General features: G+C 44.6%; 13 non-coding genes and 2 pseudogenes across 13 annotated transcripts; all 15 read right to left on the minus strand.

The window, feature by feature from the left end:
- Positions 1-392: 392 nt before the first annotated feature.
- On the minus strand, positions 393-583 carry LOC141274611 (U2 spliceosomal RNA). Its single transcript, XR_012322882.1, has one exon. It is a non-coding gene; the product is annotated as a U2 spliceosomal RNA (small nuclear RNA).
- Positions 584-1698: 1115 nt separating this feature from the next.
- On the minus strand, positions 1699-1889 carry LOC141274612 (U2 spliceosomal RNA). Its single transcript, XR_012322883.1, has one exon. It is a non-coding gene; the product is annotated as a U2 spliceosomal RNA (small nuclear RNA).
- A 1115-nt stretch (positions 1890-3004) lies between these two features.
- On the minus strand, positions 3005-3195 carry LOC141274613 (U2 spliceosomal RNA). The gene has a single exon (XR_012322884.1). It is a non-coding gene; the product is annotated as a U2 spliceosomal RNA (small nuclear RNA).
- A 1115-nt stretch (positions 3196-4310) lies between these two features.
- LOC141274614 (U2 spliceosomal RNA) lies at positions 4311-4501 on the minus strand. Its single transcript, XR_012322885.1, has one exon. It is a non-coding gene; the product is annotated as a U2 spliceosomal RNA (small nuclear RNA).
- Positions 4502-5616: 1115 nt separating this feature from the next.
- Positions 5617-5799, minus strand: LOC141150206 (U2 spliceosomal RNA). The gene has a single exon (XR_012246471.1). It is a non-coding gene; the product is annotated as a U2 spliceosomal RNA (small nuclear RNA).
- Positions 5800-6323: 524 nt separating this feature from the next.
- On the minus strand, positions 6324-6439 carry LOC141151305 (U2 spliceosomal RNA; annotated as a pseudogene).
- Positions 6440-7554: 1115 nt separating this feature from the next.
- LOC141274615 (U2 spliceosomal RNA) lies at positions 7555-7745 on the minus strand. The gene has a single exon (XR_012322886.1). It is a non-coding gene; the product is annotated as a U2 spliceosomal RNA (small nuclear RNA).
- Positions 7746-8860: 1115 nt separating this feature from the next.
- On the minus strand, positions 8861-9043 carry LOC141150208 (U2 spliceosomal RNA). Its single transcript, XR_012246472.1, has one exon. It is a non-coding gene; the product is annotated as a U2 spliceosomal RNA (small nuclear RNA).
- Positions 9044-9567: 524 nt separating this feature from the next.
- On the minus strand, positions 9568-9683 carry LOC141151306 (U2 spliceosomal RNA; annotated as a pseudogene).
- A 1115-nt stretch (positions 9684-10798) lies between these two features.
- Positions 10799-10989, minus strand: LOC141274616 (U2 spliceosomal RNA). The gene has a single exon (XR_012322887.1). It is a non-coding gene; the product is annotated as a U2 spliceosomal RNA (small nuclear RNA).
- Positions 10990-12104: 1115 nt separating this feature from the next.
- Positions 12105-12295, minus strand: LOC141274617 (U2 spliceosomal RNA). Its single transcript, XR_012322888.1, has one exon. It is a non-coding gene; the product is annotated as a U2 spliceosomal RNA (small nuclear RNA).
- A 1115-nt stretch (positions 12296-13410) lies between these two features.
- On the minus strand, positions 13411-13601 carry LOC141274619 (U2 spliceosomal RNA). The gene has a single exon (XR_012322890.1). It is a non-coding gene; the product is annotated as a U2 spliceosomal RNA (small nuclear RNA).
- Positions 13602-14716: 1115 nt separating this feature from the next.
- On the minus strand, positions 14717-14907 carry LOC141274620 (U2 spliceosomal RNA). Its single transcript, XR_012322891.1, has one exon. It is a non-coding gene; the product is annotated as a U2 spliceosomal RNA (small nuclear RNA).
- A 1115-nt stretch (positions 14908-16022) lies between these two features.
- On the minus strand, positions 16023-16213 carry LOC141149500 (U2 spliceosomal RNA). Its single transcript, XR_012245793.1, has one exon. It is a non-coding gene; the product is annotated as a U2 spliceosomal RNA (small nuclear RNA).
- A 1115-nt stretch (positions 16214-17328) lies between these two features.
- LOC141150746 (U2 spliceosomal RNA) lies at positions 17329-17523 on the minus strand. The gene has a single exon (XR_012246869.1). It is a non-coding gene; the product is annotated as a U2 spliceosomal RNA (small nuclear RNA).
- Positions 17524-21589: the final 4066 nt, after the last annotated feature.

Here is a 21589-nt window from a genome sequence, read left to right on the forward strand (position 1 = left end):
GCTGTTGATAACAAGGGCATTTGCTAAATAGATGGTGTGTGTGCAACAATATACTGAAAGGTCAATTATATTGTGCAGCTTATCTCACCACCTGTAGTTATTTAGGTGAAAGCTCCAAAATGCTTGCCTAATATGTCTGTTTATCCAAAAGGAAGTAAAAAGGGAGAGCTAGAAAGATAGCATTGCATCACATTACATGGCAATGCAATGCACAGTTGCTGAAGTTGAACCAAAATGAGCTTGTAATCTGGCTTCTGCAACTTTGAACATGAAACATCCAATGAGGAGAAGAAAAGCAAAGCCAAAGAGTCCATCCCAAAATCCGACAAACAAGCAAAATGAACAAAAAACATTGAATTCAATTCTTTCTGATTTTAGAAACTGCATTAAAGAAGGGGTGCACCGGTCCTGGAGATACTGCAATACCAGGTCAATGCGTGGAGTGGACAGAGCAAGCTCTTTTTCCATCTCCCTGTTCTAAAAATCCATTTAATATATGGTCCCCAGATAGGGGACGTATCAGATATTAAACTGATAAGAACAGATACTACACTTGATCTTAGCCAAAAGGCCGAGAAGCGATAACCAGAATTGGTTTCAAACTACGGAGCCACCCAAGGATCCTGAAAAGTCCATTTGTGGAGATGAGCTCCTGGACTCCCGTTAAGAAGACATGTTGTCAACCTCTAGATCCCTTACATGCCTGCACTTTTCGGCTTGCTGCTGCTGCAATCCACGCGTTTTAGATCTGCATAACTCCACCTCTTTAAACACAGCACCTTCACCCCCTGCTGTTCCCACCCGCCTCAACACCGTTGGAAGGGAGGAGAACCAATTAAGGCGGGGGGTGGGGTGGAACGAGCAGCTGTCTACCCTTAGCAGGAGGGCTCCTGATTACATACCTCTCCTGCTGCTGCTGCTGCTGGCTGTCCAGCAGCAGACTGAAGGTGGCTGCTGCTGTGCACAGGTATATAAAGGCTCAGAGCCTATTATGACACGCGCAGCCAGCGTTCCATTGCCACATTCCATCTACTGCAGGCAGGATACCTGGCTGGCTGAATGTCGCTGAGAAGCTCACAGAGACCGCCATAAGCAACAGTTTAACAGAATGCCACAGACTAATCAACCAAACTTTTTGGGTTGGGTTCTCTTTTATAGTCTGCAGGCATTAAATGAAAGAAGTCAGTGTTCCAGCAGAAGGAGACAACGTTTCAGAAAAGGCATTGTAGCAAACCAAAAAAGAAATTTTAAGCGCAGCAGAGTAACCAGCGCACATACCTGTTAGCTCAGGTGAGTTTAAAAGGCTGCTGTTGATAACAAGGGCATTTGCTAAATAGATGGTGTGTGTGCAACAATATACTGAAAGGTCAATTATATTGTGCAGCTTATCTCACCACCTGTAGTTATTTAGGTGAAAGCTCCAAAATGCTTGCCTAATATGTCTGTTTATCCAAAAGGAAGTAAAAAGGGAGAGCTAGAAAGATAGCATTGCATCACATTACATGGCAATGCAATGCACAGTTGCTGAAGTTGAACCAAAATGAGCTTGTAATCTGACTTCTGCAACTTTGAACACGAAAAATCCAATGAGGAGAAGAAAAGCAAAGCCAAAGAGTCCATCCCAAAATCCGACAAACAAGCAAAATGAACAAAAAACATTGAATTCAATTCTTTCTGATTTTAGAAACTGCATTAAAGAAGGGGTGCACCGGTCCTGGAGATACTGCAATACCAGGTCAATGCGTGGAGTGGACAGAGCAAGCTCTTTTTCCATCTCCCTGTTCTAAAAATCCATTTAATATATGGTCCCCAGATAGGGGACGTATCAGATATTAAACTGATAAGAACAGATACTACACTTGATCTTAGCCAAAAGGCCGAGAAGCGATAACCAGAATTGGTTTCAAACTACGGAGCCACCCAAGGATCCTGAAAAGTCCATTTGTGGAGATGAGCTCCTGGACTCCCGTTAAGAAGACATGTTGTCAACCTCTAGATCCCTTACATGCCTGCACTTTTCGGCTTGCTGCTGCTGCAATCCACGCGTTTTAGATCTGCATAACTCCACCTCTTTAAACACAGCACCTTCACCCCCTGCTGTTCCCACCCGCCTCAACACCGTTGGAAGGGAGGAGAACCAATTAAGGCGGGGGGTGGGGTGGAACGAGCAGCTGTCTACCCTTAGCAGGAGGGCTCCTGATTACATACCTCTCCTGCTGCTGCTGCTGCTGGCTGTCCAGCAGCAGACTGAAGGTGGCTGCTGCTGTGCACAGGTATATAAAGGCTCAGAGCCTATTATGACACGCGCAGCCAGCGTTCCATTGCCACATTCCATCTACTGCAGGCAGGATACCTGGCTGGCTGAATGTCGCTGAGAAGCTCACAGAGACCGCCATAAGCAACAGTTTAACAGAATGCCACAGACTAATCAACCAAACTTTTTGGGTTGGGTTCTCTTTTATAGTCTGCAGGCATTAAATGAAAGAAGTCAGTGTTCCAGCAGAAGGAGACAACGTTTCAGAAAAGGCATTGTAGCAAACCAAAAAAGAAATTTTAAGTGCAGCAGAGTAACCAGCGCACATACCTGTTAGCTCAGGTGAGTTTAAAAGGCTGCTGTTGATAACAAGGGCATTTGCTAAATAGATGGTGTGTGTGCAACAATATACTGAAAGGTCAATTATATTGTGCAGCTTATCTCACCACCTGTAGTTATTTAGGTGAAAGCTCCAAAATGCTTGCCTAATATGTCTGTTTATCCAAAAGGAAGTAAAAAGGGAGAGCTAGAAAGATAGCATTGCATCACATTACATGGCAATGCAATGCACAGTTGCTGAAGTTGAACCAAAATGAGCTTGTAATCTGGCTTCTGCAACTTTGAACACGAAAAATCCAATGAGGAGAAGAAAAGCAAAGCCAAAGAGTCCATCCCAAAATCCGACAAACAAGCAAAATGAACAAAAAACATTGAATTCAATTCTTTCTGATTTTAGAAACTGCATTAAAGAAGGGGTGCACCGGTCCTGGAGATACTGCAATACCAGGTCAATGCGTGGAGTGGACAGAGCAAGCTCTTTTTCCATCTCCCTGTTCTAAAAATCCATTTAATATATGGTCCCCAGATAGGGGACGTATCAGATATTAAACTGATAAGAACAGATACTACACTTGATCTTAGCCAAAAGGCCGAGAAGCGATAACCAGAATTGGTTTCAAACTACGGAGCCACCCAAGGATCCTGAAAAGTCCATTTGTGGAGATGAGCTCCTGGACTCCCGTTAAGAAGACATGTTGTCAACCTCTAGATCCCTTACATGCCTGCACTTTTCGGCTTGCTGCTGCTGCAATCCACGCGTTTTAGATCTGCATAACTCCACCTCTTTAAACACAGCACCTTCACCCCCTGCTGTTCCCACCCGCCTCAACACCGTTGGAAGGGAGGAGAACCAATTAAGGCGGGGGGTGGGGTGGAACGAGCAGCTGTCTACCCTTAGCAGGAGGGCTCCTGATTACATACCTCTCCTGCTGCTGCTGCTGCTGGCTGTCCAGCAGCAGACTGAAGGTGGCTGCTGCTGTGCACAGGTATATAAAGGCTCAGAGCCTATTATGACACGCGCAGCCAGCGTTCCATTGCCACATTCCATCTACTGCAGGCAGGATACCTGGCTGGCTGAATGTCGCTGAGAAGCTCACAGAGACCGCCATAAGCAACAGTTTAACAGAATGCCACAGACTAATCAACCAAACTTTTTGGGTTGGGTTCTCTTTTATAGTCTGCAGGCATTAAATGAAAGAAGTCAGTGTTCCAGCAGAAGGAGACAACGTTTCAGAAAAGGCATTGTAGCAAACCAAAAAAGAAATTTTAAGCGCAGCAGAGTAACCAGCGCACATACCTGTTAGCTCAGGTGAGTTTAAAAGGCTGCTGTTGATAACAAGGGCATTTGCTAAATAGATGGTGTGTGTGCAACAATATACTGAAAGGTCAATTATATTGTGCAGCTTATCTCACCACCTGTAGTTATTTAGGTGAAAGCTCCAAAATGCTTGCCTAATATGTCTGTTTATCCAAAAGGAAGTAAAAAGGGAGAGCTAGAAAGATAGCATTGCATCACATTACATGGCAATGCAATGCACAGTTGCTGAAGTTGAACCAAAATGAGCTTGTAATCTGGCTTCTGCAACTTTGAACACGAAAAATCCAATGAGGAGAAGAAAAGCAAAGCCAAAGAGTCCATCCCAAAATCCGACAAACAAGCAAAATGAACAAAAAACATTGAATTCAATTCTTTCTGATTTTAGAAACTGCATTAAAGAAGGGGTGCACCGGTCCTGGAGATACTGCAATACCAGGTCAATGCGTGGAGTGGACAGAGCAAGCTCTTTTTCCATCTCCCTGTTCTAAAAATCCATTTAATATATGGTCCCCAGATAGGGGACGTATCAGATATTAAACTGATAAGAACAGATACTACACTTGATCTTAGCCAAAAGGCCGAGAAGCGATAACCAGAATTGGTTTCAAACTACGGAGCCACCCAAGGATCCTGAAAAGTCCATTTGTGGAGATGAGCTCCTGGACTCCCGTTAAGAAGACATGTTGTCAACCTCTAGATCCCTTACATGCCTGCACTTTTCGGCTTGCTGCTGCTGCAATCCACGCGTTTTAGATCTGCATAACTCCACCTCTTTAAACACAGCACCTTCACCCCCTGCTGTTCCCACCCGCCTCAACACCGTTGGAAGGGAGGAGAACCAATTAAGGCGGGGGGTGGGGTGGAACGAGCAGCTGTCTACCCTTAGCAGGAGGGCTCCTGATTACATACCTCTCCTGCTGCTGCTGCTGCTGGCTGTCCAGCAGCAGACTGAAGGTGGCTGCTGCTGTGCACAGGTATATAAAGGCTCAGAGCCTATTATGACACGCGCAGCCAGCGTTCCATTGCCACATTCCATCTACTGCAGGCAGGATACCTGGCTGGCTGAATGTCGCTGAGAAGCTCACAGAGACCGCCATAAGCAACAGTTTAACAGAATGCCACAGACTAATCAACCAAACTTTTTGGGTTGGGTTCTCTTTTATAGTCTGCAGGCATTAAATGAAAGAAGTCAGTGTTCCAGCAGAAGGAGACAACGTTTCAGAAAAGGCATTGTAGCAAACCAAAAAAGAAATTTTAAGCGCAGCAGAGTAACCAGCGCACATACCTGTTAGCTCAGGTGAGTTTAAAAGGCTGCTGTTGATAACAAGGGCATTTGCTAAATAGATGGTGTGTGTGCAACAATATACTGAAAGGTCAATTATATTGTGCAGCTTATCTCACCACCTGTAGTTATTTAGGTGAAAGCTCCAAAATGCTTGCCTAATATGTCTGTTTATCCAAAAGGAAGTAAAAAGGGAGAGCTAGAAAGATAGCATTGCATCACATTACATGGCAATGCAATGCACAGTTGCTGAAGTTGAACCAAAATGAGCTTGTAATCTGGCTTCTGCAACTTTGAACATGAAAAATCCAATGAGGAGAAGAAAAGCAAAGCCAAAGAGTCCATCCCAAAATCCGACAAACAAGCAAAATGAACAAAAAACATTGAATTCAATTCTTTCTGATTTTAGAAACTGCATTAAAGAAGGGGTGCACCGGTCCTGGAGATACTGCAATACCAGGTCAATGCGTGGAGTGGACAGAGCAAGCTCTTTTTCCATCTCCCTGTTCTAAAAATCCATTTAATATATGGTCCCCAGATAGGGGACGTATCAGATATTAAACTGATAAGAACAGATTTTTTTGATTGAAGCTGCATCCAAGGCACTGAAAAATGTGACCGAAGTCACACCAAAACAGCGCACGAGGCGAGGATTCATGTGGACCCTTCCCGGAGGAGAGGGTCCCCAATAAACCATCCCCATCCCTCCGAGCCAGAAGGCCACAGCGAGGGTCAGGGATCTCCGATGCTCTCCCTAGCCGAAGCCGGAGAAGAGCCGTTTTCGTGCTCCCAGCTTCCATCTAGGCTGCCACCCTAGTGGAGCTGGAGCCTGTGTTGGTTTCTCAGCCCAAAGCTGACCGGACCTCCGACCGGGTTTATAAAAATTCCCCTTCCTAGCCCGGAGGCCAGGAATAGGGGGGGTTGCTCAGAAAGTATGATTGGCAAAGGTGCGGCGTGCTACGAAGCCAAGTCTTTCTGGGGTTCCCAGTCCCAGTAAGCTTGGACTCCCACCAGGGCGCCTACTCCTGGGGCACATTGCTCCAAAGCCCTCACACTTACCCAGCCTAGTGACTTCGATCCTGGAGGGCCATGTTTTCCATCAGATAACTCTATGAGCCACCTGGCGTACTAACAAGTGCACCAAACCAGTGTGTAATATGCATCAATTTACTAGGGCAGCCCAAGGACAAAACTGCCTTTTCAAAAGATACCACACTTGATCTTAGCCAAAAGGCCGAGAAGCGATAACCAGAATTGGTTTCAAACTACGGAGCCACCCAAGGATCCTGAAAAGTCCATTTGTGGAGATGAGCTCCTGGACTCCCGTTAAGAAGACATGTTGTCAACCTCTAGATCCCTTACATGCCTGCACTTTTCGGCTTGCTGCTGCTGCAATCCACGCGTTTTAGATCTGCATAACTCCACCTCTTTAAACACAGCACCTTCACCCCCTGCTGTTCCCACCCGCCTCAACACCGTTGGAAGGGAGGAGAACCAATTAAGGCGGGGGGTGGGGTGGAACGAGCAGCTGTCTACCCTTAGCAGGAGGGCTCCTGATTACATACCTCTCCTGCTGCTGCTGCTGCTGGCTGTCCAGCAGCAGACTGAAGGTGGCTGCTGCTGTGCACAGGTATATAAAGGCTCAGAGCCTATTATGACACGCGCAGCCAGCGTTCCATTGCCACATTCCATCTACTGCAGGCAGGATACCTGGCTGGCTGAATGTCGCTGAGAAGCTCACAGAGACCGCCATAAGCAACAGTTTAACAGAATGCCACAGACTAATCAACCAAACTTTTTGGGTTGGGTTCTCTTTTATAGTCTGCAGGCATTAAATGAAAGAAGTCAGTGTTCCAGCAGAAGGAGACAACGTTTCAGAAAATGCATTGTAGCAAACCAAAAAAGAAATTTTAAGTGCAGCAGAGTAACCAGCGCACATACCTGTTAGCTCAGGTGAGTTTAAAAGGCTGCTGTTGATAACAAGGGCATTTGCTAAATAGATGGTGTGTGTGCAACAATATACTGAAAGGTCAATTATATTGTGCAGCTTATCTCACCACCTGTAGTTATTTAGGTGAAAGCTCCAAAATGCTTGCCTAATATGTCTGTTTATCCAAAAGGAAGTAAAAAGGGAGAGCTAGAAAGATAGCATTGCATCACATTACATGGCAATGCAATGCACAGTTGCTGAAGTTGAACCAAAATGAGCTTGTAATCTGGCTTCTGCAACTTTGAACATGAAAAATCCAATGAGGAGAAGAAAAGCAAAGCCAAAGAGTCCATCCCAAAATCCGACAAACAAGCAAAATGAACAAAAAACATTGAATTCAATTCTTTCTGATTTTAGAAACTGCATTAAAGAAGGGGTGCACCGGTCCTGGAGATACTGCAATACCAGGTCAATGCGTGGAGTGGACAGAGCAAGCTCTTTTTCCATCTCCCTGTTCTAAAAATCCATTTAATATATGGTCCCCAGATAGGGGACGTATCAGATATTAAACTGATAAGAACAGATACTACACTTGATCTTAGCCAAAAGGCCGAGAAGCGATAACCAGAATTGGTTTCAAACTACGGAGCCACCCAAGGATCCTGAAAAGTCCATTTGTGGAGATGAGCTCCTGGACTCCCGTTAAGAAGACATGTTGTCAACCTCTAGATCCCTTACATGCCTGCACTTTTCGGCTTGCTGCTGCTGCAATCCACGCGTTTTAGATCTGCATAACTCCACCTCTTTAAACACAGCACCTTCACCCCCTGCTGTTCCCACCCGCCTCAACACCGTTGGAAGGGAGGAGAACCAATTAAGGCGGGGGGTGGGGTGGAACGAGCAGCTGTCTACCCTTAGCAGGAGGGCTCCTGATTACATACCTCTCCTGCTGCTGCTGCTGCTGGCTGTCCAGCAGCAGACTGAAGGTGGCTGCTGCTGTGCACAGGTATATAAAGGCTCAGAGCCTATTATGACACGCGCAGCCAGCGTTCCATTGCCACATTCCATCTACTGCAGGCAGGATACCTGGCTGGCTGAATGTCGCTGAGAAGCTCACAGAGACCGCCATAAGCAACAGTTTAACAGAATGCCACAGACTAATCAACCAAACTTTTTGGGTTGGGTTCTCTTTTATAGTCTGCAGGCATTAAATGAAAGAAGTCAGTGTTCCAGCAGAAGGAGACAACGTTTCAGAAAAGGCATTGTAGCAAACCAAAAAAGAAATTTTAAGCGCAGCAGAGTAACCAGCGCACATACCTGTTAGCTCAGGTGAGTTTAAAAGGCTGCTGTTGATAACAAGGGCATTTGCTAAATAGATGGTGTGTGTGCAACAATATACTGAAAGGTCAATTATATTGTGCAGCTTATCTCACCACCTGTAGTTATTTAGGTGAAAGCTCCAAAATGCTTGCCTAATATGTCTGTTTATCCAAAAGGAAGTAAAAAGGGAGAGCTAGAAAGATAGCATTGCATCACATTACATGGCAATGCAATGCACAGTTGCTGAAGTTGAACCAAAATGAGCTTGTAATCTGGCTTCTGCAACTTTGAACATGAAAAATCCAATGAGGAGAAGAAAAGCAAAGCCAAAGAGTCCATCCCAAAATCCGACAAACAAGCAAAATGAACAAAAAACATTGAATTCAATTCTTTCTGATTTTAGAAACTGCATTAAAGAAGGGGTGCACCGGTCCTGGAGATACTGCAATACCAGGTCAATGCGTGGAGTGGACAGAGCAAGCTCTTTTTCCATCTCCCTGTTCTAAAAATCCATTTAATATATGGTCCCCAGATAGGGGACGTATCAGATATTAAACTGATAAGAACAGATTTTTTTGATTGAAGCTGCATCCAAGGCACTGAAAAATGTGACCGAAGTCACACCAAAACAGCGCACGAGGCGAGGATTCATGTGGACCCTTCCCGGAGGAGAGGGTCCCCAATAAACCATCCCCATCCCTCCGAGCCAGAAGGCCACAGCGAGGGTCAGGGATCTCCGATGCTCTCCCTAGCCGAAGCCGGAGAAGAGCCGTTTTCGTGCTCCCAGCTTCCATCTAGGCTGCCACCCTAGTGGAGCTGGAGCCTGTGTTGGTTTCTCAGCCCAAAGCTGACCGGACCTCCGACCGGGTTTATAAAAATTCCCCTTCCTAGCCCGGAGGCCAGGAATAGGGGGGGTTGCTCAGAAAGTATGATTGGCAAAGGTGCGGCGTGCTACGAAGCCAAGTCTTTCTGGGGTTCCCAGTCCCAGTAAGCTTGGACTCCCACCAGGGCGCCTACTCCTGGGGCACATTGCTCCAAAGCCCTCACACTTACCCAGCCTAGTGACTTCGATCCTGGAGGGCCATGTTTTCCATCAGATAACTCTATGAGCCACCTGGCGTACTAACAAGTGCACCAAACCAGTGTGTAATATGCATCAATTTACTAGGGCAGCCCAAGGACAAAACTGCCTTTTCAAAAGATACCACACTTGATCTTAGCCAAAAGGCCGAGAAGCGATAACCAGAATTGGTTTCAAACTACGGAGCCACCCAAGGATCCTGAAAAGTCCATTTGTGGAGATGAGCTCCTGGACTCCCGTTAAGAAGACATGTTGTCAACCTCTAGATCCCTTACATGCCTGCACTTTTCGGCTTGCTGCTGCTGCAATCCACGCGTTTTAGATCTGCATAACTCCACCTCTTTAAACACAGCACCTTCACCCCCTGCTGTTCCCACCCGCCTCAACACCGTTGGAAGGGAGGAGAACCAATTAAGGCGGGGGGTGGGGTGGAACGAGCAGCTGTCTACCCTTAGCAGGAGGGCTCCTGATTACATACCTCTCCTGCTGCTGCTGCTGCTGGCTGTCCAGCAGCAGACTGAAGGTGGCTGCTGCTGTGCACAGGTATATAAAGGCTCAGAGCCTATTATGACACGCGCAGCCAGCGTTCCATTGCCACATTCCATCTACTGCAGGCAGGATACCTGGCTGGCTGAATGTCGCTGAGAAGCTCACAGAGACCGCCATAAGCAACAGTTTAACAGAATGCCACAGACTAATCAACCAAACTTTTTGGGTTGGGTTCTCTTTTATAGTCTGCAGGCATTAAATGAAAGAAGTCAGTGTTCCAGCAGAAGGAGACAACGTTTCAGAAAAGGCATTGTAGCAAACCAAAAAAGAAATTTTAAGTGCAGCAGAGTAACCAGCGCACATACCTGTTAGCTCAGGTGAGTTTAAAAGGCTGCTGTTGATAACAAGGGCATTTGCTAAATAGATGGTGTGTGTGCAACAATATACTGAAAGGTCAATTATATTGTGCAGCTTATCTCACCACCTGTAGTTATTTAGGTGAAAGCTCCAAAATGCTTGCCTAATATGTCTGTTTATCCAAAAGGAAGTAAAAAGGGAGAGCTAGAAAGATAGCATTGCATCACATTACATGGCAATGCAATGCACAGTTGCTGAAGTTGAACCAAAATGAGCTTGTAATCTGGCTTCTGCAACTTTGAACATGAAAAATCCAATGAGGAGAAGAAAAGCAAAGCCAAAGAGTCCATCCCAAAATCCGACAAACAAGCAAAATGAACAAAAAACATTGAATTCAATTCTTTCTGATTTTAGAAACTGCATTAAAGAAGGGGTGCACCGGTCCTGGAGATACTGCAATACCAGGTCAATGCGTGGAGTGGACAGAGCAAGCTCTTTTTCCATCTCCCTGTTCTAAAAATCCATTTAATATATGGTCCCCAGATAGGGGACGTATCAGATATTAAACTGATAAGAACAGATACTACACTTGATCTTAGCCAAAAGGCCGAGAAGCGATAACCAGAATTGGTTTCAAACTACGGAGCCACCCAAGGATCCTGAAAAGTCCATTTGTGGAGATGAGCTCCTGGACTCCCGTTAAGAAGACATGTTGTCAACCTCTAGATCCCTTACATGCCTGCACTTTTCGGCTTGCTGCTGCTGCAATCCACGCGTTTTAGATCTGCATAACTCCACCTCTTTAAACACAGCACCTTCACCCCCTGCTGTTCCCACCCGCCTCAACACCGTTGGAAGGGAGGAGAACCAATTAAGGCGGGGGGTGGGGTGGAACGAGCAGCTGTCTACCCTTAGCAGGAGGGCTCCTGATTACATACCTCTCCTGCTGCTGCTGCTGCTGGCTGTCCAGCAGCAGACTGAAGGTGGCTGCTGCTGTGCACAGGTATATAAAGGCTCAGAGCCTATTATGACACGCGCAGCCAGCGTTCCATTGCCACATTCCATCTACTGCAGGCAGGATACCTGGCTGGCTGAATGTCGCTGAGAAGCTCACAGAGACCGCCATAAGCAACAGTTTAACAGAATGCCACAGACTAATCAACCAAACTTTTTGGGTTGGGTTCTCTTTTATAGTCTGCAGGCATTAAATGAAAGAAGTCAGTGTTCCAGCAGAAGGAGACAACGTTTCAGAAAAGGCATTGTAGCAAACCAAAAAAGAAATTTTAAGCGCAGCAGAGTAACCAGCGCACATACCTGTTAGCTCAGGTGAGTTTAAAAGGCTGCTGTTGATAACAAGGGCATTTCCTAAATAGATGGTGTGTGTGCAACAATATACTGAAAGGTCAATTATATTGTGCAGCTTATCTCACCACCTGTAGTTATTTAGGTGAAAGCTCCAAAATTCTTGCCTAATATGTCTGTTTATCCAAAAGGAAGTAAAAAGGGAGAGCTAGAAAGATAGCATTGCATCACATTACATGGCAATGCAATGCACAGTTGCTGAAGTTGAACCAAAATGAGCTTGTAATCTGGCTTCTGCAACTTTGAACATGAAAAATCCAATGAGGAGAAGAAAAGCAAAGCCAAAGAGTCCATCCCAAAATCCGACAAACAAGCAAAATGAACAAAAAACATTGAATTCAATTCTTTCTGATTTTAGAAACTGCATTAAAGAAGGGGTGCACCGGTCCTGGAGATACTGCAATACCAGGTCAATGCGTGGAGTGGACAGAGCAAGCTCTTTTTCCATCTCCCTGTTCTAAAAATCCATTTAATATATGGTCCCCAGATAGGGGACGTATCAGATATTAAACTGATAAGAACAGATACTACACTTGATCTTAGCCAAAAGGCCGAGAAGCGATAACCAGAATTGGTTTCAAACTACGGAGCCACCCAAGGATCCTGAAAAGTCCATTTGTGGAGATGAGCTCCTGGACTCCCGTTAAGAAGACATGTTGTCAACCTCTAGATCCCTTACATGCCTGCACTTTTCGGCTTGCTGCTGCTGCAATCCACGCGTTTTAGATCTGCATAACTCCACCTCTTTAAACACAGCACCTTCACCCCCTGCTGTTCCCACCCGCCTCAACACCGTTGGAAGGGAGGAGAACCAATTAAGGCGGGGGGTGGGGTGGAACGAGCAGCTGTCTACCCTTAGCAGGAGGGCTCCTGATTACATACCTCTCCTGCTGCTGCTGCTGCTGGCTGTCCAGCAGCAGACTGAAGGTGGCTGCTGCTGTGCACAGGTATATAAAGGCTCAGAGCCTATTATGACACGCGCAGCCAGCGTTCCATTGCCACATTCCATCTACTGCAGGCAGGATACCTGGCTGGCTGAATGTCGCTGAGAAGCTCACAGAGACTGCCATAAGCAACAGTTTAACAGAATGCCACAGACTAATCAACCAAACTTTTTGGGTTGGGTTCTCTTTTATAGTCTGCAGGCATTAAATGAAAGAAGTCAGTGTTCCAGCAGAAGGAGACAACGTTTCAGAAAAGGCATTGTAGCAAACCAAAAAAGAAATTTTAAGCGCAGCAGAGTAACCAGCGCACATACCTGTTAGCTCAGGTGAGTTTAAAAGGCTGCTGTTGATAACAAGGGCATTTGCTAAATAGATGGTGTGTGTGCAACAATATACTGAAAGGTCAATTATATTGTGCAGCTTATCTCACCACCTGTAGTTATTTAGGTGAAAGCTCCAAAATGCTTGCCTAATATGTCTGTTTATCCAAAAGGAAGTAAAAAGGGAGAGCTAGAAAGATAGCATTGCATCACATTACATGGCAATGCAATGCACAGTTGCTGAAGTTGAACCAAAATGAGCTTGTAATCTGGCTTCTGCAACTTTGAACATGAAAAATCCAATGAGGAGAAGAAAAGCAAAGCCAAAGAGTCCATCCCAAAATCCGACAAACAAGCAAAATGAACAAAAAACATTGAATTCAATTCTTTCTGATTTTAGAAACTGCATTAAAGAAGGGGTGCACCGGTCCTGGAGATACTGCAATACCAGGTCAATGCGTGGAGTGGACAGAGCAAGCTCTTTTTCCATCTCCCTGTTCTAAAAATCCATTTAATATATGGTCCCCAGATAGGGGACGTATCAGATATTAAACTGATAAGAACAGATACTACACTTGATCTTAGCCAAAAGGCCGAGAAGCGATAACCAGAATTGGTTTCAAACTACGGAGCCACCCAAGGATCCTGAAAAGTCCATTTGTGGAGATGAGCTCCTGGACTCCCGTTAAGAAGACATGTTGTCAACCTCTAGATCCCTTACATGCCTGCACTTTTCGGCTTGCTGCTGCTGCAATCCACGCGTTTTAGATCTGCATAACTCCACCTCTTTAAACACAGCACCTTCACCCCCTGCTGTTCCCACCCGCCTCAACACCGTTGGAAGGGAGGAGAACCAATTAAGGCGGGGGGTGGGGTGGAACGAGCAGCTGTCTACCCTTAGCAGGAGGGCTCCTGATTACATACCTCTCCTGCTGCTGCTGCTGCTGGCTGTCCAGCAGCAGACTGAAGGTGGCTGCTGCTGTGCACAGGTATATAAAGGCTCAGAGCCTATTATGACACGCGCAGCCAGCGTTCCATTGCCACATTCCATCTACTGCAGGCAGGATACCTGGCTGGCTGAATGTCGCTGAGAAGCTCACAGAGACCGCCATAAGCAACAGTTTAACAGAATGCCACAGACTAATCAACCAAACTTTTTGGGTTGGGTTCTCTTTTATAGTCTGCAGGCATTAAATGAAAGAAGTCAGTGTTCCAGCAGAAGGAGACAACGTTTCAGAAAAGGCATTGTAGCAAACCAAAAAAGAAATTTTAAGCGCAGCAGAGTAACCAGCGCACATACCTGTTAGCTCAGGTGAGTTTAAAAGGCTGCTGTTGATAACAAGGGCATTTGCTAAATAGATGGTGTGTGTGCAACAATATACTGAAAGGTCAATAATATTGTGCAGCTTATCTCACCACCTGTAGTTATTTAGGTGAAAGCTCCAAAATGCTTGCCTAATATGTCTGTTTATCCAAAAGGAAGTAAAAAGGGAGAGCTAGAAAGATAGCATTGCATCACATTACATGGCAATGCAATGCACAGTTGCTGAAGTTGAACCAAAATGAGCTTGTAATCTGGCTTCTGCAACTTTGAACATGAAAAATCCAATGAGGAGAAGAAAAGCAAAGCCAAAGAGTCCATCCCAAAATCCGACAAACAAGCAAAATGAACAAAAAACATTGAATTCAATTCTTTCTGATTTTAGAAACTGCATTAAAGAAGGGGTGCACCGGTCCTGGAGATACTGCAATACCAGGTCAATGCGTGGAGTGGACAGAGCAAGCTCTTTTTCCATCTCCCTGTTCTAAAAATCCATTTAATATATGGTCCCCAGATAGGGGACGTATCAGATATTAAACTGATAAGAACAGATACTACACTTGATCTTAGCCAAAAGGCCGAGAAGCGATAACCAGAATTGGTTTCAAACTACGGAGCCACCCAAGGATCCTGAAAAGTCCATTTGTGGAGATGAGCTCCTGGACTCCCGTTAAGAAGACATGTTGTCAACCTCTAGATCCCTTACATGCCTGCACTTTTCGGCTTGCTGCTGCTGCAATCCACGCGTTTTAGATCTGCATAACTCCACCTCTTTAAACACAGCACCTTCACCCCCTGCTGTTCCCACCCGCCTCAACACCGTTGGAAGGGAGGAGAACCAATTAAGGCGGGGGGTGGGGTGGAACGAGCAGCTGTCTACCCTTAGCAGGAGGGCTCCTGATTACATACCTCTCCTGCTGCTGCTGCTGCTGGCTGTCCAGCAGCAGACTGAAGGTGGCTGCTGCTGTGCACAGGTATATAAAGGCTCAGAGCCTATTATGACACGCGCAGCCAGCGTTCCATTGCCACATTCCATCTACTGCAGGCAGGATACCTGGCTGGCTGAATGTCGCTGAGAAGCTCACAGAGACCGCCATAAGCAACAGTTTAACAGAATGCCACAGACTAATCAACCAAACTTTTTGGGTTGGGTTCTCTTTTATAGTCTGCAGGCATTAAATGAAAGAAGTCAGTGTTCCAGCAGAAGGAGACAACGTTTCAGAAAAGGCATTGTAGCAAACCAAAAAAGAAATTTTAAGCGCAGCAGAGTAACCAGCGCACATACCTGTTAGCTCAGGTGAGTTTAAAAGGCTGCTGTTGATAACAAGGGCATTTGCTAAATAGATGGTGTGTGTGCAACAATATACTGAAAGGTCAATTATATTGTGCAGCTTATCTCACCACCTGTAGTTATTTAGGTGAAAGCTCCAAAATGCTTGCCTAATATGTCTGTTTATCCAAAAGGAAGTAAAAAGGGAGAGCTAGAAAGATAGCATTGCATCACATTACATGGCAATGCAATGCACAGTTGCTGAAGTTGAACCAAAATGAGCTTGTAATCTGGCTTCTGCAACTTTGAACATGAAAAATCCAATGAGGAGAAGAAAAGCAAAGCCAAAGAGTCCATCCCAAAATCCGACAAACAAGCAAAATGAACAAAAAACATTGAATTCAATTCTTTCTGATTTTAGAAACTGCATTAAAGAAGGGATGCACCGGTCCTGGAGATACTGCAATACCAGGTCAATGCGTGGAGTGGACAGAGCAAGCTCTTTTTCCATCTCCCTGTTCTAAAAATCCATTTAATATATGGTCCCCAGATAGGGGACGTATCAGATATTAAACTGATAAGAACAGATACTACACTTGATCTTAGCCAAAAGGCCGAGAAGCGATAACCAGAATTGGTTTCAAACTACGGAGCCACCCAAGGATCCTGAAAAGTCCATTTGTGGAGATGAGCTCCTGGACTCCCGTTAAGAAGACATGTTGTCAACCTCTAGATCCCTTACATGCCTGCACTTTTCGGCTTGCTGCTGCTGCAATCCACGCGTTTTAGATCTGCATAACTCCACCTCTTTAAACACAGCACCTTCACCCCCTGCTGTTCCCACCCGCCTCAACACCGTTGGAAGGGAGGAGAACCAATTAAGGCGGGGGGTGGGGTGGAACGAGCAGCTGTCTACCCTTAGCAGGAGGGCTCCTGATTACATACCTCTCCTGCTGCTGCTGCTGCTGGCTGTCCAGCAGCAGACTGAAGGTGGCTGCTGCTGTGCACAGGTATATAAAGGCTCAGAGCCTATTATGACACGCGCAGCCAGCGTTCCATTGCCACATTCCATCTACTGCAGGCAGGATACCTGGCTGGCTGAATGTCGCTGAGAAGCTCACAGAGACCGCCATAAGCAACAGTTTAACAGAATGCCACAGACTAATCAACCAAACTTTTTGGGTTGGGTTCTCTTTTATAGTCTGCAGGCATTAAATGAAAGAAGTCAGTGTTCCAGCAGAAGGAGACAACGTTTCAGAAAAGGCATTGTAGCAAACCAAAAAAGAAATTTTAAGCGCAGCAGAGTAACCAGCGCACATACCTGTTAGCTCAGGTGAGTTTAAAAGGCTGCTGTTGATAACAAGGGCATTTGCTAAATAGATGGTGTGTGTGCAACAATATACTGAAAGGTCAATTATATTGTGCAGCTTATCTCACCACCTGTAGTTATTTAGGTGAAAGCTCCAAAATGCTTGCCTAATATGTCTGTTTATCCAAAAGGAAGTAAAAAGGGAGAGCTAGAAAGATAGCATTGCATCACATTACATGGCAATGCAATGCACAGTTGCTGAAGTTGAACCAAAATGAGCTTGTAATCTGGCTTCTGCAACTTTGAACATGAAAAATCCAATGAGGAGAAGAAAAGCAAAGCCAAAGAGTCCATCCCAAAATCCAACAAACAAGCAAAATGAACAAAAAACATTGAATTCAATTCTTTCTGATTTTAGAAACTGCATTAAAGAAGGGGTGCACCGGTCCTGGAGATACTGCAATACCAGGTCAATGCGTGGAGTGGACAAAGCAAGCTCTTTTTCCATCTCCCTGTTCTAAAAATCCATTTAATATATGGTCCCCAGATAGGGGACGTATCAGATATTAAACTGATAAGAACAGATTTTTTTTTTTTTTCCTCAGATTAAGACCCACATTAATTTATGCATCATAGCGCATATTCACATAACGGGTTCTCAAATCATCATTCGGAAAAACAAAAACAAAATCCCAAAAAACACAACCCTGCAATTAACTGTTACTTACTGTAAGAAGTCCAATGTGAAAAGTTCCAGAGTGCTTCTGCTGCTGTCTCACCATACTTCTTTTTATCCAATAAATAGGCATAAAACAGTCTAGCAAGAAAAATCTTTCTGCATTCCATGGGGGAAAAAACAATCTTTTTAAAAATCACCAAATTCCGAACGTCCCATAAAACCTCTTTATATATGACAAAAATAATCCAGCTTGCCCGCTTCCTTTGCGAGTACTTAAAATCTTGACCTATTAAAATCCTTTCAAAATCGAAACAATGAAAACCAACTAAAGCAACAAACATACGTGACAACAAGGTAAAAACTTTTTAGCAAAAAAACAGTCCCAAAAAATATGCTGTATTGTTTCCACCTTATTGCAACCTTCCCTAGGACATAGTTCTTGAACCTTTATCCCCCGGTCATTCAAAAAAGCCCTTGTTGGCAAGCATCCATGCAACGCCATCCAGGTTACATCCTTCTGTCTGTTGCTGATTCCACGCATGAAAAAAAGCTTCCACACCTGTCCAGACTGTGCATTATTACAAAACGGCACATCACATAACATCTCCTTCTTCTTAATACCTGAGACAATCAGTTTTTTGTCCGGTCTAACCATGGAGCTTATCCCATTTTGATCATAGAAGGACCTAAGCACCACATAAAAAAACGGTATCACAAACGAAACTGGTTTTCTTAAATCCTTCTCACACCAGCTCCATTTCTGGAAAAGCCGTCCTGCTAAATATTTGCACATGTCCGCAGTCCTGTTATTGCACTGGGATAATTTATAAATGTTCAAAAAATAATGCATTCTTAAAAATAAGTCAATGTTAGGAAAATCACAACCCCCATTTTCCACAGAACACATAACCATTCCTCTTCTTAGTTTCTCCATTTTGGATCCCCAAAAAAACACAAACAGTTTCCTTGTCACTCTCTTTGTCCAAAGCACAGCAGGTGGGAAAATCAAAGCAGTGTACAGCAGAAGCGGGAGAATCACAGACTTGATTACCAGCACTTTCCCTCTCAGCGACAGGTTCCTTAGTTTCCAAAAGTTCAACTTCTGATCCATTTTGTCTTCTAGAATCTTCAGGCTGCTTTTCCCTTTCAGTTCCTTCTCAAAGATGACACCAAGAACCTCAATTTCCTCCCTACTCTCCACTCCTGCCACGTTAACCTCAACCTGCCTCCCAAAATTACAAAGCTGGCACTTTCCCCAATTCACCGCCATACCAGCCACACAACAAAAAATCCTTACGTGCAAATTCACTCTATTGAGATCCGCCTGTGAACCACAAGTAAAAACAATATCATCCATATAACTTAAAGACTTGACTGGACCCCCGGATCCCCCAGGAATAAAAACACCAGCCACACACTTGTCAACTTGCACACTTTTTAAAAGGGCCTCCACCACACAGATAAAAAGAATTGGTGACAGGGGACAACCCTGCCTAACTCCCGATAAAATATTAAAACTGGAACTCACATGCCCATTAACTAAAATCTGGCTACTGACCCCACAATAAAAACTCTTAATGACCATCAATAATTTATCCGGAACACCAAGGTGACTTAAAGCAGAGAACAAAAATCTATGTGATATTTTATCAAAGGCTTTCTCCAGGTCCACCGACTGTAACAAAAGAGCATTCTTATTCAAATTAGCCTGATAAATTAAGTCTCTTAGAAGCAGCAAATTATCTGAAATTTTCCTACCAGGCACTGCACATGCCTGATACTCCCCCACCATATCACCTATCACATCTGCCAGTCTACCAGCCACAATTTTAGAAATAATTTTGTAATCACTGTTTAACAATGTTATGGGCCTCCAATTTTTAATATCCCTCATGTCCCCTTTCTTATGAATCAGCGTAACAATCCCCCTACGCATAGAAACCGATAAAATCCCATGAGTAAAACCATATTGCACCACCCGGGAAAACTCCACACCTATAATATCCCAAAATCTAACATAAAATTCAGCAGGAAGACCATCACAGCCTGGCGTCTTGCCTTTCGCCAAGCCATCCACTGCCCGTCTAATTTCATCTTTCCCAACCTCCTCACTTAAAAACCCAATTTTCTCCTCAGGAATATTATTAGTTAATACTTTGCAATAATCATTAATTTCCGCATCACTGGCTCTACTATCGTTAGAGAAGAGTGTTTCATAAAAGGAAAGAATACTGCCAATCATCTCATCCCCAGATACCTCCCCTGCAGGAGAAAAAACAGACTTAAAAACCCCTTTAGGTTTAAAACATTTTTTAAAAAAGTATCTCGAACATTGCTCATTTTCCTCCATGTGCTTTATTTTTGCCTTAAACATAATAGTCTTCCCTTTTTCAATAAGTATCTTCTTCAGTTCGTCCTTCAAATCTGCAATCTCTTTATCCACCTCCATCCCCGCTCTCTTAAACTTATGGAGTACTTCCAATTTTGAAATAACAGCAGCATCATGATCCCTTTTGGCTTTCGCTCTCCTAAAACACACCCCTTTAAAATAACATGCAAATTTCTCTTTAGCCCAGTCCCACCACTCTAGCAAATCTTTAAAAAGGTGCTGTTCAGACACACAAGACAAAAACACTTTATTAAAACCAACCTTAACACTCTCCTCTTCCAGCAGGCTTACGTTCAGCTTCCAGAGTCCCTTTCCAAAAGCCAGGGACTCAGCTATACACAGATCTACCACTATCATCTTGTGGTCAGAAAAAGTCGTCATCACGTGGTTGCACTTGGCCACCTTAATCCCTTCAGACATAAAAACATAGTCAATTCGGGAAACACTACGTCCACTGTCTGATATGTATGTGAACTTATCACTTGGCCCAACCATCAGACCAGCATCCGTGTAGCGTAAATCCTGCACAATCTGATTTAAAATATTAGACGTAACATCAGTCCTACCTTCCGTAGAGCTCTTACGATCTTTTGCGGATCTGACACAATTAAAATCTCCAGCCACTATAGTGAAGTCTCTGCCTGGTAAAAACAACTTTAGAGACTCCAAAAACCCAACTCTTGCTTGTTTATCAGCAGGGGCATAAACATTAAAAACCCGTACCCGCTGACCTAAAAAATCCACTAATAAAAACAAACATCTCCCAGGTATGATTACTTTAAACTCTAAAACCTTTAGACTGGAATTACACAGTAAAATGCCCACCCCTTCATTCCTGTTTTCTGAGCATGGGGACCAAAAAGATTGCCCCTTATTCCACTCACTCTCATGCGGGGCAGATTTAATTACACATTCCTGCAGACAGACAATATCTGCATTCACACTCTCAATGTAATCCAGTATCCCTGCTCTCCTACAAGCAGAACCAATCCCTCGTACATTCAGAGAAGCAACACACAACGCCATCATAACAACAGGAAAAAATCTCCACCATACCCGATCCATCATGAACCAGGAGAAAACCCACTCCTGCCACCCACTTTTCTACGTATATCAGGCGACTCAGAACTCGAGTCCCTGTTAGAATAACCTGGTCTTAGGGAGACTGGATCTTCCTGCCCCCCAGACCAACACCCCTCCACCTTACTTCTTTTAATCACGGAGGCATAACTCTCCTCCTTGCCATCATCTTCCTCCTCATTTTCACTCCAATCACTGTTAACCCTATCACGCTGCTGAGGGGTTATAGTTCCATCCGAATCAGAATCCTCCTCCTCCAAAACCTCCATTTCCTCACCCCCATCTCTTCCCAAAACAGGATTCACTGACTCCGCCATATTAGACAAATCCATCCCATCACCTGGGCCATGCACATCAGCTACTTTGTTTATTACTTCCAGCCCCTCCCTCAAACCAACTTTCTTCTGGCTCCGCCCCTTTTCCTCCATCTTGGGCACCGCATGGTCTCTTCCCCTACCACCATCTTGTTTTTGGCTTTCCCCCTCTGAGTCTGAGCCTTCGCCCTCCTCCCCACTTTCCTGCCGAGTCTTCTTCTGCCTCTCTTC

The sequence above is a fragment of the Phyllobates terribilis genome, unplaced genomic scaffold (genome assembly GCF_046119375.1).
Source record: "Phyllobates terribilis strain yellow unplaced genomic scaffold, ASM4611937v1 Scaffold_5__5_contigs__length_657084704, whole genome shotgun sequence".
Lineage (NCBI taxonomy): Eukaryota > Metazoa > Chordata > Amphibia > Anura > Dendrobatidae > Phyllobates > Phyllobates terribilis.